Source organism: Mirounga angustirostris, unplaced genomic scaffold (assembly GCF_029215605.1).
Source record: "Mirounga angustirostris isolate CCGP_5_RB_7025 unplaced genomic scaffold, mMirAng1.0.hap1 SCAF_13, whole genome shotgun sequence".
Lineage (NCBI taxonomy): Eukaryota > Metazoa > Chordata > Mammalia > Carnivora > Phocidae > Mirounga > Mirounga angustirostris.
This window is the reverse complement of record NW_026991721.1, coordinates 12,277,899-12,292,019: the sequence shown is the minus strand read 5'-3', so window position 1 is coordinate 12,292,019 and position 14,121 is coordinate 12,277,899. Positions and strand designations below refer to the sequence as shown.

Below are 14,121 nucleotides of genomic sequence, written 5' to 3'. Positions count from 1 at the left end.
CACAGATTCCACTCCACCCTAAATCTCGGAGAACTGGTGCGACCAAGGGGGTTGCAGAACTTCCCGCGTGGAGTGGCCTCCGGTGTCCTTCCAGAGGTGATTTATTTAGCGTACCTGACTGGAAACAGCTGTTTTCAGGGGTGACATAGAAAAGTTAAATGATTTCACGATTAAACGTTTAGAGAGAATGCCAACGCACGTTATAAATATGGACAGCGGTTCTTACGCGCGCGCGTGCGCGCGTGTGTGTTTGAGGATCTGGGGCCTGGTTTCGGTCAGATGCCCCGCGACGTCCAGCTCTGGACGAAGATGGCCGCGGTTCTTACGTGTGTGTGTGTGTACGTGTGTGTGTGTGTGTGTGCGCGCGTATCTGGGGCCTCGTTTCAGCCGGATGCCCCGCGACGTCCAGCTCTGGACGAAGATGGCCGAATCCGAAGCCATTGGTGACGGAGTGTGGTGAATTAAAACGGAGCAACTTCCCCTGAGGCCAGCTGGAGGCCGAACTTGAAGATGCCTGACAGAAGGGGAACCTGCCAAGGAACAGACGAGAGTGTCGAGAGGTGAGTAGTACGGTGCGCTCAAATACGTCTTCGTTGATATCTAACACCTTTTCAAAAAGGATTTGAGGAGTATGTCGATTATACTGTAATTAACTATTTTTAAAGGATTTGGGAAGGTTGAGTGAAATATAGGGGCGTGGGGTGCATTTCCAAGTCAGGTAATATTTTCCTAGTTTGGGGCCTGCTCTCAAGGTGGAAAAAAGGTCAAGGAACAGAACCCATTTTCGGCTGCAGTTATGTTTTGAAGAGGAAGCAACTCGCGAAGGGACATAAAACTTAGCAGAAAGAGGATACACACAAGCAAGTAAGAAAGAAAGAAAAAAAAAAAAAGACAAGGCAGAACAGTGTTTGTTTATGGCATCTTACTGTGGAATCAAGACTTGAGTGGGCAGGTGAAATACCAGTAGAAGTGACTCTGTGGACTTGTAAGAAAAAGAGAAATATTATATCCCCTCATGAATTCACTGTTACTATGATTAGATTAATTTTCAGGAAATAGGACTCACATCTCGGTTTCTTTCTTTTTTTCTTTTTTTTTAATCCAACACCATTTAGATAAATCTTGTGATGGTGGAGTTTCTAAAGGGAATGATAAACGGCCATCCTACCCAGGGCTTTAAAAGTGACAAACATTCGATGCTAATGTGTAGCCACCAGAGGGTAGAAATGAGTGAAAATATTTTGTCTTCCTTTGTATGGATAGCCAGTGCTTTTTGGAGTTGATTTTTTTTTTTTTCATTTCTTCTCCTTGGCATTTATGGTTTTAGCTATTTTAGAAGTAGAGAGCACAGCACTCAGCCCTACATAATAATTTTAATATTAAAACAATTATTTATTTTATTTATTTTTAATATTTCTATTTTGAATACAAAATTATTTCCCAGCTCTTCCCTAATCTTTTACCATTTTATGGAATCTTGTTTTTCTTTGTGTGTTAAGTGGTGATGGCTGTGGTGGGGTGGGGGGGTACATTACACTTGGAGAGTTGTAAAACCGAACACTGAATGTAATATTCCATGTGTTAAAAACAAAGCAAAATGAAAGAAAGAAAACAAAGGAAAGAAAAAAAACCCCGAAATAAAAAACAACCACGTATCTCTGAACATATCCTCAACCCATTGACTTCTCTCCATTTTTACTGCTACCATTGTGGTCAACTCCCTATTACTGCAGCTTGACCTTCAAACTAATTTCCTTGCTTTCACCCTTGCCCCTCTTTACTCCATTTGTCACATAAGCAGGCAGATCTTTTCAAAATCTGAGTTAGATCATGTTATTCTGCTGTTGAAAACGCTCACAGGCTTCCCTCTATCTGAGAATAAATTAATCAAAACTTTCTCTGACCTGTAGAATCCTTCATATTTCTATCACTCCCTCCTCATTTCGACACTCTGCTGGATCCAGCAGGTTTCAGCCTCACTTGGGGACTTTGGAATTAGTAGTTACCATTGCTCGTAAGTTCTCATGGTTGGCTGCTTCTTCCTATTCAGATTTCAACTTAAATGCGAAACTTTCTGGAGAGTTTGTCCTTGACATCCAGTGTAGCACAAGTCACAAGTCATTCTCATCAGTCTGTTTTAAATTTCTGCTTAGTGTTCCATCTGACATTTATTGATCTTCTCTCTCCCTCCACTAGAATGTAAGCTTTCTGAGAGCAGGGAACTTGTCTACTCATTATCTGAAGAGTACCTGGCTCATAGTAGGTGCTCAAAATAACCCAAGTGGAACTCGTCTTTTTACTTTGGGTCACCTGAGTCCACTCAGGTGTAAAAAACAGTTTTTCCCACTGAGTATTAATCCTTGTGATGCTTTATTTGAAGACAGCTGTTTCAGATAGATTTAACAAGTTTTCCACCACCAAGTTATCTTTTTTTTTTTTTTTTAAATAGGCTGTACACCCAATGTGGGGCTTGAACTCACAACCCCGAGATTAAGAGTCGCATGCATTACCAACTGAGCCAGCCAGGCGCCCCCTGAGTTATCTTTCTTGATTTGTATATAACTTTATTTCGAATGTTATCTACAAATTCATTAATATAAAATGACTTACCCAGGATTACATAACTGGTAAGCCAAGAGACTTCATTTACTCATCCATCTGTTGCTAAATATGAGACATTAGGCTGAGCTCTGGGGATACACCATGAACTAGGAAGACACCATTCATGTCTTCATAGAGCTTATCTTCTGGTGAGGGAGACGGGAAAGCAAACACAAAAGGAAGGCAAAATACTTGAAAGTTTTTAGTAGTGATGTGAAGGAAACAAGATCAATCTATCTCTAGAAGATCATAGAATATTCTAGAATATGGCTCTGATCTAGGAATCAATGAATCAACAAATGTTTCTCCCCCCCCCCCCAAAAAAACATTTCTTGTACTGGTTGTTTTCCTTTGGCAATCATCTTTGGCTTTTGAACTTGCTATGGAGGATCAGGAATACTAGATGTTAAGTAGAGGTAGAAGATGTGATAAGAGGGATGCCTGGGTGGCTCAGTCGGTTAAGTGTCTGCCTTCAGCTCAGGTCATGATCTCAGGGTCCTGGGATTGAGCCCGAGTCGGGCTCCCTGCCCAGCAGGGAGTCTGATTTACCCTCTCCCTCTGCTCCTTACCCCACACATGAATGTGCGTGCATGTGCGCTCTCTCTCTCTCTCAAATAAATAAAATCTTAAAAAGAAAGATGTGATAAGATAGTAGAAGATTCCTAGATAATGAGAGTTAAAGGTTGTTCATTTCTCTGTTAAATGTATTCATTTCCCAGTCTGGTTTGTTTAAAGCCCACCAAACAAGTGCTGGGATGCCTGTTTGAGAGAAGGCCTTTTCTTGGCCACTTGAGGTCAAATATAAGGGTCTGTGAGACTGTAGACAGAATATGATGGGGTGCATAATGACTGGATCAGCTTAATTAGAAGGGCACATACTGAGGAGAAGTGGAATTCCAGTTTAGATAGCTAAGGAAAGGTCAGATTATGGTTAATAAATGTGACTTTAGTGTATTGAATGAATACACTTGAAAGCAGACGAGGAACTTGGCCTTTACCCTGACCACAGTGTAAAGTGATGGAAAGAACACAGGCTTTGGAGTCAGATGGATGAGGGGTTCACTTCTTAGCCAGATGATCTCAGGCAAGTTTCCTCACCTTGTTGAACCTTGATTTTCTCATTTGTGAAATGGTGGTAGTACTATCTCCATGGTGTTGTTTTAGAAGTTAGAGACAGTGAGTGCAAAGTGCCTTTCACATGATAGATGCTCCGTTATTGTTTGCTCTTATGGGGCATTGGTGAGCCACTGAAGGTTTGGGGGCAGGGTTGGTACTGGTAATAATAACTCATTCTTAGTGAGTTTATAACCAAATGCTGTACGTTTTAAGAACTTTGTGTATTTTAATTCTCACAGCAGTCCTGTGAGAGATATAGTTATTATCCCCATTTTACAGTTAAGGAAACAGAGGCTCAGAGAGGTTATCTAATTTGTCCAAGGTCGCATAGTAATACATTTACTTAATTGTTCTTGCAGAGGAGGAAGGTTTGCAGCCAGGCAGTCTGAGTGCAGAACCTATGCTCTTAACCATTATTTTAGATTATGAAAACTTTATGAAGATCCATTTGGCAACAGCCTACAGGATAGAATTTAGATTTTTCAGTAAGAAAGTAAAAGGAAATTTTGGATTCATCATTATCATCTTTGTTTAGTAACCACCAAGTGACCAGAAAATACTAGTCTTTGTCAAGCCTGTTAAGAAAAAAAAAATCCAGTCTCTGTCCTTTGTGGCATAACAGTGTAAGAACATATTAAGGATAATTCTTAAGAAAAGAATACTCGTATAATCCTTTACTTGGGTTAAATGTAAAAAGAGAATGTACGAACTAGAGCATCTTGAGCTTGAAGTGCACAAAGAAATTGAATTTTCTTAACAGGAGACGTGTTTTTTCTTACATATGCTGTTATCCCCTCAAAATAAATTTCTTGCTTATTGAATTCCATTTATTCTCCCCCTCAAACCCACATTATTTTGATTTGAAGACAAATGGGAAGACAGTGATTTTCCTCAACAGCCCAGTGGATTCAGCCTCTTTCTAGTTGAAAGTATAGGCACTAAAAACTTAACAAGTCCAGGCATTTATTTTTTCTCATTAGCTCTAATGCAGTTAAATGAAGACAATGAAATTGAGAGTTTACCTCAGATATTCCCTACCATCCCGATCAATACATAATAGTCCTATTTCTAGGATTTTTCTCTCCTTCCCTTTCTGTCTTCTTTTGGGAAAATGCCTTGGGGTTGAAAGCAACAAACCAAATAGCAGGCAAATAAAATCAGCTCTTCTATTTCCCTACCCGGAAAGGAAGGGAAAGAGAGCAAGAACCCCACCATCAAAGAGAACTGAAGCTTAGGCGTGCCATCCTAAAAAGCCCTTGTTCCTTCGGCACGCCCCCCCCCCCCCCCCCCGAGCTCTGCAGCAATTCCTCAGAGATTGTGTAGTCTCCACTTTAAATATAAATATATATATAAAACTTCCCTCTGTCTCTTTCTCTCCTCCTCCCTCTCTCCTTTTTTATTTTTTTAATTTCCTATAATGAAGTTTCCTATTGGATAAAATCAGCTCCCTGATTTATGCCTGGTTCCTATTGGAAGTTCTCAGGGGCTGACATCACTTAGGAAAGCGAGGGGGTAGGGCTGCCAGATCAGTTTGTCACCACCCAGGCTCCCTAGCCTTTGGCTGGGTGCAACTTCCATTTTAGGTGTTGGATCTGAGAGGAAAAAAAAAAAAAGAGAGACTGAGAGAGAGGGAGAGAGAGAGAAAGAAGAGCAGGAAAGATCCTGAAAGGAGGAAGAGGTGGCGAAAAATCAAGTACCTTGCTGGATTTGTCTTTCTCAGCACATTGACGAAGCCTTGGGTTTCTTTCTTAAAGGACTGGTTTTTAGAAGTCAACATTTGAGGTGTGTGCCTTTTTAAAAAATGTGTGTACAGACGGGTAAAGGAGGAGAAGCCAAGTCGAATTTTTGTCTTACGGTAACCAGAGGGAAGTTAAAAAGGAGAGAATCTGCTCCGCTGACGGGTGACTTTTAAGCAATTATTAGTTTTTCTTTCTACTTACTTTGGGGAATTTGGGTATTATATTAAAAAGTAAAATATTCAAAACCCAGAAACAAACTTCTAGGTCTGTCTAATATAGAGAAGAATAGATTCAGAGGGGTGAGAGCAAATTTACATTTACATGTAAATTTACATTTTGGTGTGTTCTCTGATTTTATATTTTTCTGGTTTAAGCTAACAAACTTCTATTTTCAGAGCCCAAACCAAAAGTTCGGTTTTTCAGCATGTTGTGTGTGGGTTGGGAAAGGAATTTGTCCTGGTCAGAAGCTAGTTATAAGATGGTTCTTCGTATGTTTCAAAACTTCTTTTCCTGTTATCATTAGATTCGTGGAAGTGGAAAGTTGTAGGGGGCTTTGCAGCTTTAAATGGTGGTGTTTTTTTTCCCCCCAGAGAGTTTGAACAGCCCAGATCAGTTTCAGCCCTGCTGTTCCTGGGTGGATCCCTCTTTTACTGTTCCAGGTGCGGTGGGTGGGAGCCTCATTCTCCTGCTAGAGTAGCCTCCCTGCTTTGCTTTATAAAAGAAAACAAATGGATCCCTGTTAAACTGCCATTCCTTTTCTTCCCAAGACTACCTTTGATGGCAGAGATTTGTGGAGGTGTCGTAGGTGCAGTTTGCAAGTAGCATAACGTTTGGTTTCTGTGTTTCAAGGGATAAGGAAATTCTAATCGTGCCTTTTCAGTTCACCTGAATAAAGTGGCAGCACACCTGGAAATATTTTCAGCATTGTGCTCTCTGAAAGAGCCATGGATTAAATAAGATGAGGTTAAGAGAAAACACTCAGTGCAAACTTTAGTGTTTAGAATGCATTTAAGAAAGCACAACAGGAATTCTTATTTTTAAGCCAACTGAAAGTTGTTTTTTGGAGGTGAGTTTTTTGGTTTGGTTAATTTGCTTTGGAAATCAGAAATCTGTAAGGGCTGAAGGCCCATGACTGCTTTTATATATTTAATCTTAAGATTTGTTTTTTGTTTTTGCAGATACATTCTTGCAAAAATACTGTTTGTAGATAATTATATAGCCAACTCATCAGTAGCTGAAAACTGAGTGTTCCCTTCTTTCTGTCTTTGAAAATGCAAATTGGTCTGAAAATTATAGCTGGAATAGGTACTGCCCTGATTGTAACAAGATGGGCCTTAATAGATAAGCTGCTCTTTAGCTTTAAACTGGTATGTATCTTTAGTAATCCTCTGGTTTTTGTGCCCTCCCCCCATTCTTTTGAGACCACAACACTTCTTTAAATTTCTTTTCCAGAATAAGAGTATTTCTTGGAAGGTGATTTCATCCTTGTGAGGTTGTGGCTTCAGAGGAAACAACTTTGTTCCTTCTTTTAATATAATCTATTCGAGGGCTACAGTAAAATCTTGATGTCTGGATCCCATAATTATAGCAAGTGCAGTTAAAAAGAAAGGAAAAAGACAATGTGTACAGTCTGTTGGGCTGTAGTTCTCATTTAATATTTTCCAAATTTTCTTTCAAACATTTCTCTGCCTTGACTCCAGCCTAGGGGAGGTTTCTTGGTGGATCTTCGGAGGGTTGGTCATGTTGCTGCCAGAGTGTCGGTTTTCCACTCAACCTTTAGGGGGAGGGATAAGGGAATCTGAAGGAGGAGTACAAAGGCAGTTTGAAAATAGGTTCTGGATGACTGAGTGGTGGTGATTTGGTTCCAGCTTTAAATACTGGGCTTTGTGTAGCTGCAGTGAGCATCCTAGTAACTAGCGTACAGGACTATTTCCACAACTGAGGCTTTGTTTTGACTGGTGTGTACTATAGAGCCTTTTGGTTGATAAGATGGAAGATTTGTCTTTTACCTCACCTCTACTAGTTCTTTCAGGAAATATAAGGGGTGCAAATAAGTAAATCTTTTATTTTTTGTTTTGCTCCTCATTTTGGTTTTTGGGTAAAAAATGACAAGTAAGTATGAGTTGTGCAGATTTTTATTTTATTTTTTTTGTTTGACTCCTATATACTGTTGGTTTCTTTGTTATATGACTAAGGTACGGTCTGTGTATTCCAGGTGGGTGTCTCTTTTGAGTGGTTAGAGTTCTAGTGCCTATCTTAGGGTTCCAAATTATTGAGAGTCACAGAGGCAAGGATATGTTCTCTGAGTATAAAAATTGGGACTGTTGGAGATGTTAAAAAAAAAAACTCCGAGTAATTGCAATTCAGCCTTAGGTTTATGAGGTAGTTGCTCTCTAGGGATGGGTGAGACAGGATGGATGCAAATAAATTAAGCATAGATCACTATACAGTTGGAATAACAAAATGATTAGCTCTGTATAATTTATTGTTTTCTGTTTTAGAACCTGATGGTCCCCTGTTATTTCCAGCCCTCTCTCCCCGCCCCCTTGTTGTTTTTTACTGCGTGCTAAGCATTTTGCATAAACTATTTACTTAATTTCCCACAACTGTTTTTTAAGGAATGTGAGCCTCAGAGAAGCTGAGGTTTGCTGCAAATCTCACTGCCTGTAAGTGGCCAAGGCCAGGATTAAATCCTTGTCTGACTAACTACAAAGTCCATGGACTTAGCCACTAATGTACTACTTATTTTCTAGAGAGAACAGAAACAAGAACCAGAACTAAAATGAGCCCTTGATAGAGGCAGAAGTGTTTAATTTTGCAGAGGGCCAGCCCCCACTTAGATTTCCAACCCCCTGCATGTTGGGATAATATATGTAAAAACCCATTTTCCATAAATCCCATAGGGAGCTGAATATGTTAGAATGGGTATTATCTCAGTCTTTAAAACAGGGATCTTCCCATATGCTCATCGTTGCTGTCCTGATTTCTTAAACTTACCGGAAATGCCTCCAACTTTGATTATCGGTGAAATTTCTTCTTCCAGACAATTTTCAGGGATGTGGTTTGGAATGATCTTGCCAACTTGCAGGGAGAGGCTTGTAACAGTAGCTCAAAAATGTTCATCACACTGTGTTAAAATTGTCTACTTATTTTTGTCTTTCCCTCTAGACTGTGAGCTGCTTGAGTGTAGATGCTGTGTTACTTCTGTGTCCTCTTAGCACCTATCTCAGTGTCTGGTATATACCGAGGTGTCAGTAAGCCTTGGTTAAATAAGGCACTTGATATAGGAATCACTGAGGGACTTTTGTGGGGAAGGCTAAAAGAAAGTTGAGATAGGAAGCAGTACAACTGAGATTAATGAAATCACTTTGTGATTTAGATACTTCTGCTGTAGTTTGTAGTTTCGACCTTTTACACATTTCCTACCTCCATTTTTAGGGTTTCTGGAGATAATTGAAGATTTAAAATTTTAATTAAAAACAAAATTCTGTTTCTTTTCTGTGAAAGCTGTCCAAAGAATAGGATAAAAAGTAAGGGTCCTAATATTTTATAATCTAGGCAGCTGTTAACTTCAACCACTGAAACCTTAAATACAGCCATTGTCTAGGGGAGAGGCACTGCTTACCTGGAACTTTACTAAGGCAGCAGCAGGGACATACTGCTTTCAGACATGTTGGAAGTGAGTGGTTTTAAATATACTAGTTAATAAAAACATAAAAAGCTTGGGATGATAGTTTTGAACATCAGTGTTCTAAAGAAAGTATATTCGGATATCATTGTATTTTTTTTATCAGTGCTTCTGCCATGAAACTTCAGGAGATTTTGTTCACAGAGTGTATTGGGAAGTTTATGAATTTAAGAACCCAAATTGGTATTCATGGGTAATTTAGAACGATAGTCACAAGAAACTTGCCTAAAAGAATGATGTGTAGGTTATCAGTATGTGATTTCATGTTCTCTTCCATTGCACAAGGATTCAAATGCCTTGATCATAAAGCTGAAACATGGATCGCTCTGCCTAAATGCAGCTGCCTGCAAGGTTTCCAATAGAGAGCATTGATACAGCCTGGCAGGGACAGAGGAAGGAGGGAAGAACTGATATTCTGGTTAGAACTAGCAAGGGGGAAACAAGTGTTTGGATAGATTTGTATTTGGTTATATCGTATAATGCATTTTTGGGAGTAAATGCACCCCCCCCCCCGTATTTGGGATTACATGTCATTGGTTATTAAATATTAAACATTGAGAATGGAGCCCGCATTTAGTGTTGTGGTTCAGGGACAGTGTTACCCATTTTTAGGCCCATTTCTTCAGTTGAGTCCTTCAGTCTGACTGGAGTGATGTGGGCAGTTTAGATCGGGCATTTCGTGGGGACATTATAAGGATCGTTTTCTTTTAAAGCCTTCTTTGCTGGCCAACAGGTAGTTTGGTCATCACTTTTACAAAAGATATCCCATTATATGATGATAAAAGCAACTTCAAACTTTTAATCTTGAAAAAAATTTCAAACTTAGAGGAAAGTTCTAAGAATAGCGCAAGAACTCCTGTGTATCCTTCAGTCATCTAGACACCCATGGTTAACCTTTTGCCTCAAATGCTTTGTTATTCTGTATTTTTTGATCAATATGCTGACCGAACAGAATTTCCAGTCTAAGAGTTCCACACATCTGGAGAGGCAGGGCAGTGTAGCATAGTGCTTAAGAGCATGGATCCCTGAGCTAGTCTACCTGGGATCAACTCTTGCTCTGCCACCTACTAGCGTTTGCCTTGGGCAAATTGTTTAACCGCCCTAAGCTTTGGTCTCTGTTGGTAAAATGAGGACAATATTATCCATCTCATAGAATTGTTGTGATGCTTAAGTGATTTAATAAATGTAAAAATGGTGCTCATGGTAATGCCTTGTAAGTTTTTGCTATTAGAATGGATGCTTTAAATGAATTCAGATTATCATTTGTCTGTTGGACTAAATAAATACCCTTTAAGGTCTCTTAAAACCTGATATTCTAGGGTATAGATGTTTGTATTAGGGAATAAATGGGCTTCCTGGATGAGTAAGTGGTTTTTTAAATTTAATATTTTATTTATTTATTTTTAAAGATTCATTTATTGAGAGAGAGCATGCACGCAGCAGGGAGGGGCAGTAGGAGAGGGTGTCTTAAGCAGACTCCACCTTGAGTGGGGAGCTCGATGTAGGGCTCCATCTCAGGACCCTGAGATCACAACCTGAGCCAAAGCCAAGAGTCTGGCGCTTAAATGCACAACCCAGGTGCCTCTAAGATTTTATTTTATGATTATTTTTTAAAAATATTTATTTATTTATTTGACAGGGAGAGAGGGACAGCGAGAGAGGGAATACAAGCAGGGGGAGTGGGAGAGGGAGAAGCAGGCTTCCCTCAGAGCAGGGAGCCCAATGGAGGACTCGATCCCAGAACCCTGGGATCATGACCTGAGCTGAAGGCAGACGTTTAAGGACTGAGCCACCCAGGTTCCCCTAAGATTTTATTTTTAAGTAATGTTTATACCCAACGTGGGACTTGAACTTATAGCCCCAAGATCTTGCATGCTGTACAAACTGAGCCAGCCAGGCGCCCCAAGCTAACTTTTTTTTAATGGGGAAAAAAAGTGTGTAATAGTAGGCAAGTCTGGGGAGTTATTTGGGCAGGGTTGTCCAAACTATAGAGATGGATAGCTTTTAATAAAGTGAGGCATTACTGGGAGAAAAGAAACAGATTGCAGAGCTTGAATATCTTACAGTAATTTCTTCAGAGACCTGGAGACTTTAGGGAAAAGCAGCCATACAGGTTTCTCCCATTCTTTAAAATATTTATTTATTTTAGAGAGTGCGCACTGGTGTGCACGCGCACACAGACTAGGGGGAGGAGGAGCAGAGGCAGAGGGAGAAGCAGGCTCCCCGCTGAACAAGGAGCCTGATGTGGGGCTCGATCCAGGACCCTGAGATCATGACCTGAGCCGAAAGCAGACACTTACCTGACTGAGCCACCCAGGTACCCCTCTCCCATCTTTTCCATCTACAAGAGACAGCACTCTAGCATCCAAGGGTAAACTTTCTTTAATTTTGCAGAGAATGGACTGGAAAAGCTTTGTTTGGGCTTACTATTCTTGACTTTGGACCAGATTCTTTTTTTTTTTTTTTTTAATTTTAATTTTTTTTAAAGATTTTATTTATTTATTTGACAGAGAGACACAGAGAGGGGGGGAACACAAGCCAGGGGAAAGGGAGAGGGAGAAGCAGGCCTCCCGCTGAGCAGGGAGCCCAATGCAGGGCTCCATCCCAGGACCCTGAGATCATGACCTGAGCTGGAGGCAGAGGCTTAATGACTGAGCCACCCAGGCGCCCCTCTTTTTTTTTTTGTAAAGATTTTATTTATTTATTTGACAGAGAGATAGCAAGAGAGGGAATACAAGCAGGGGGAGTGGGAGAGGGAGAAACAGGCTCCCTGCTCTGCAGGGAGCCTGACACGGGGCTTGATCCCAGGACCCCAGGATCATGACCCAAGCTGAAGGCAGATGCCCAACGACTGAGCCACCCAGGCGCCCCTGGACCAGATTCTTTATCCCACCAGGATTTTGTAAGGTAATATTCAGCTATGAATGGTTGTACAGGAAACTACATAGAAAAAAGCCTGCCTTCATACCATCCCTTTTCTTGAAATAAACTTCCCTCTTTTATGTTCAGGAAACATCATTCTCTTTTTTTTTTAAGATTTTATTTATTTGACAGAGAGACACAGTGAGAGAGGGAACACAAGCAGGGGGAGTGGGAGAGGGAGAAGCAGGCTTCCTGCGGAGCATGGAGCCCGATGTGGGGCTCGATCCCAGGACCATGGGATCACGACCCGAGCTGAAGGCAGATGCTTAACGACTGAGCCACCCAGGCGCCCCCATTCTCTATTTTCAACCCTTATTTATGGACTTCGTAAAACTGGGGTGTGTAGAAATTTTGAGTTCATCAATGTTTCAATGCTACCTGTAAGAAATGTGCTTCTAAGAAAGAGGTCTGCTCTTGTATGTGGAAAAGACAAACTGTGGCGTGTGGGAAATGTATATGTGTTAGATGCAGCCTTGCCTGGAAACTTTTGGGTTTCTTCTAGCTGAAGGTTTTCCTTCTCGTCATACTAACTAACCCATGAAACCGGTGTTCTGAATAGTATTTAAACTAATTTCTGTTGGCACTCCGTAGCTTCTTATCATAACTCCCCACCCAACTCTTTACATTTTTTTAACCCGCGTTTCCATCTATTGATTCTTCTACATTTTCTCCCTTTTGTTTGCTTTCCTGCTCTCTGGTGTCCCCTATCTTTTCTCTTGAGGTTGGTAGTCTTCATGGGCATTGTTTTGCCTTGCTAACACTTAATATGGAAGAAGTTTCTGATTCTTATCATAGAATAAATTGTACTTATGTGCTAAAGGTACAAGTATTAGGATACTGCTTCTGGTTTATTCAGTTAGATCTAGATTAAGATAAATTGTGATTCAAGAAGATCTCTTCTAGTAATTCAGATTAGTTTTTATCTTTTTTTATTTTCAGATCTCATCCACATTTACTAATTAATTACTCATTTTGGGTCACTTGACAGTGGAGCAAAAGTGTGTGCTTCCTGTGTTTTTCTCTGTTGGAATGCAGTAGCACATTGAGAGACTGCTTTGTGGTGTGAAAAGATTTTTGTTTTAGGGAGCTTATATTTTAAGAAACCAAAATATATTCTGATGGTTGAGGACATAACACATTTTATAGAAACTAGGTCAACTTTTCAATACTTTTATCAAAGCACTTACAGTTTCCATTTCTTCGCAGGTGAAGTGAATCTCATTGAAACAGTGTAGCTGGTGTATATTCAGCACACTTTTAAAATAGAGTACCCTGTTTTAAAGGAGGAATTAGCGACAGTCTGATTTGTTTCCACTGTTTCTGTGTTGGAATGGGGGAAGTTCTGTAACCTCTCTGCTGTTCTGTTCTCCATTGACTACTTTGTAAACCAGGGCAGAGTTGGTCATTTGAATGTGTACCCTGCTGAAGGTCAGCCAAATCTGCAGGTCAGGCTACAAGAGACCCCAGCTGATGGGCCAAAGATCACAATTAGAAAAAAGTAAAGAAAGTTACATTAAATGGAAATCAGAGATGTCATTAAGTGCATTTCTGAAATTAAGTATCATCACAGATCTTTCAGAAAGAGGGCTCCCAACAGTAAGCAAGAATCTTTTTACTCTTTCTTATTTTTATTTTTAAAAATTGCCTTCTTAGGCTATTTTAAGAAAACATGACAGCATTCTTTCTTTGTCCCATCCTGTTATCTTACTACTTACATGAGCTCTTATATACATGTGAAAATACCTGTTTTGCAACCACTCATAAGACTCAGAAGACAATATGTGGCCCAACATATTGATTGAAAGAGTGCCTGCCTGGCTCAGTCGGTGGAGCACACAACTCTTGATCTCGGGGTTGTGGGTTTGAGCCCCATGTTGGGTGTGGAGATTACTTAAAAAATCTTTAAAAAAATTAAAGACTGAATTGTTTTGCACATGTATATGTCACTCTCTTGGTATAGAACTTTATTGCTAGAAACTTTATTGGCAGGAGAGGGGCAGGATTTCTTTACTCCAAATACTTAGTTTTAACAATACAATAGTTATCTTTTAAATC

At 40.1% G+C, this 14,121-nt stretch overlaps 1 protein-coding gene across 12 annotated transcripts in view; it reads left to right on the top strand.

The window, feature by feature from the left end:
• Window positions 1-5,253: 5,253 nt before the first annotated feature.
• The window catches only part of CTNND1 (catenin delta 1), a 49,564-nt gene continuing 40,696 nt past the window's right edge, over window positions 5,254-14,121 (top strand). For 5 of the 12 annotated variants that reach the window (XM_064576392.1, XM_064576388.1, XM_064576391.1 and 2 more), the window contains exon 1: window positions 5,255-5,499. The gene's annotated coding sequence lies outside the window, so the exon portion shown is untranslated. Of the gene's footprint in view, window positions 5,500-14,121 lie in introns of all 12 variants that reach the window. The other 7 variants (XM_064576397.1, XM_064576396.1, XM_064576394.1 and 4 more) reach the window with 3 other exon arrangements.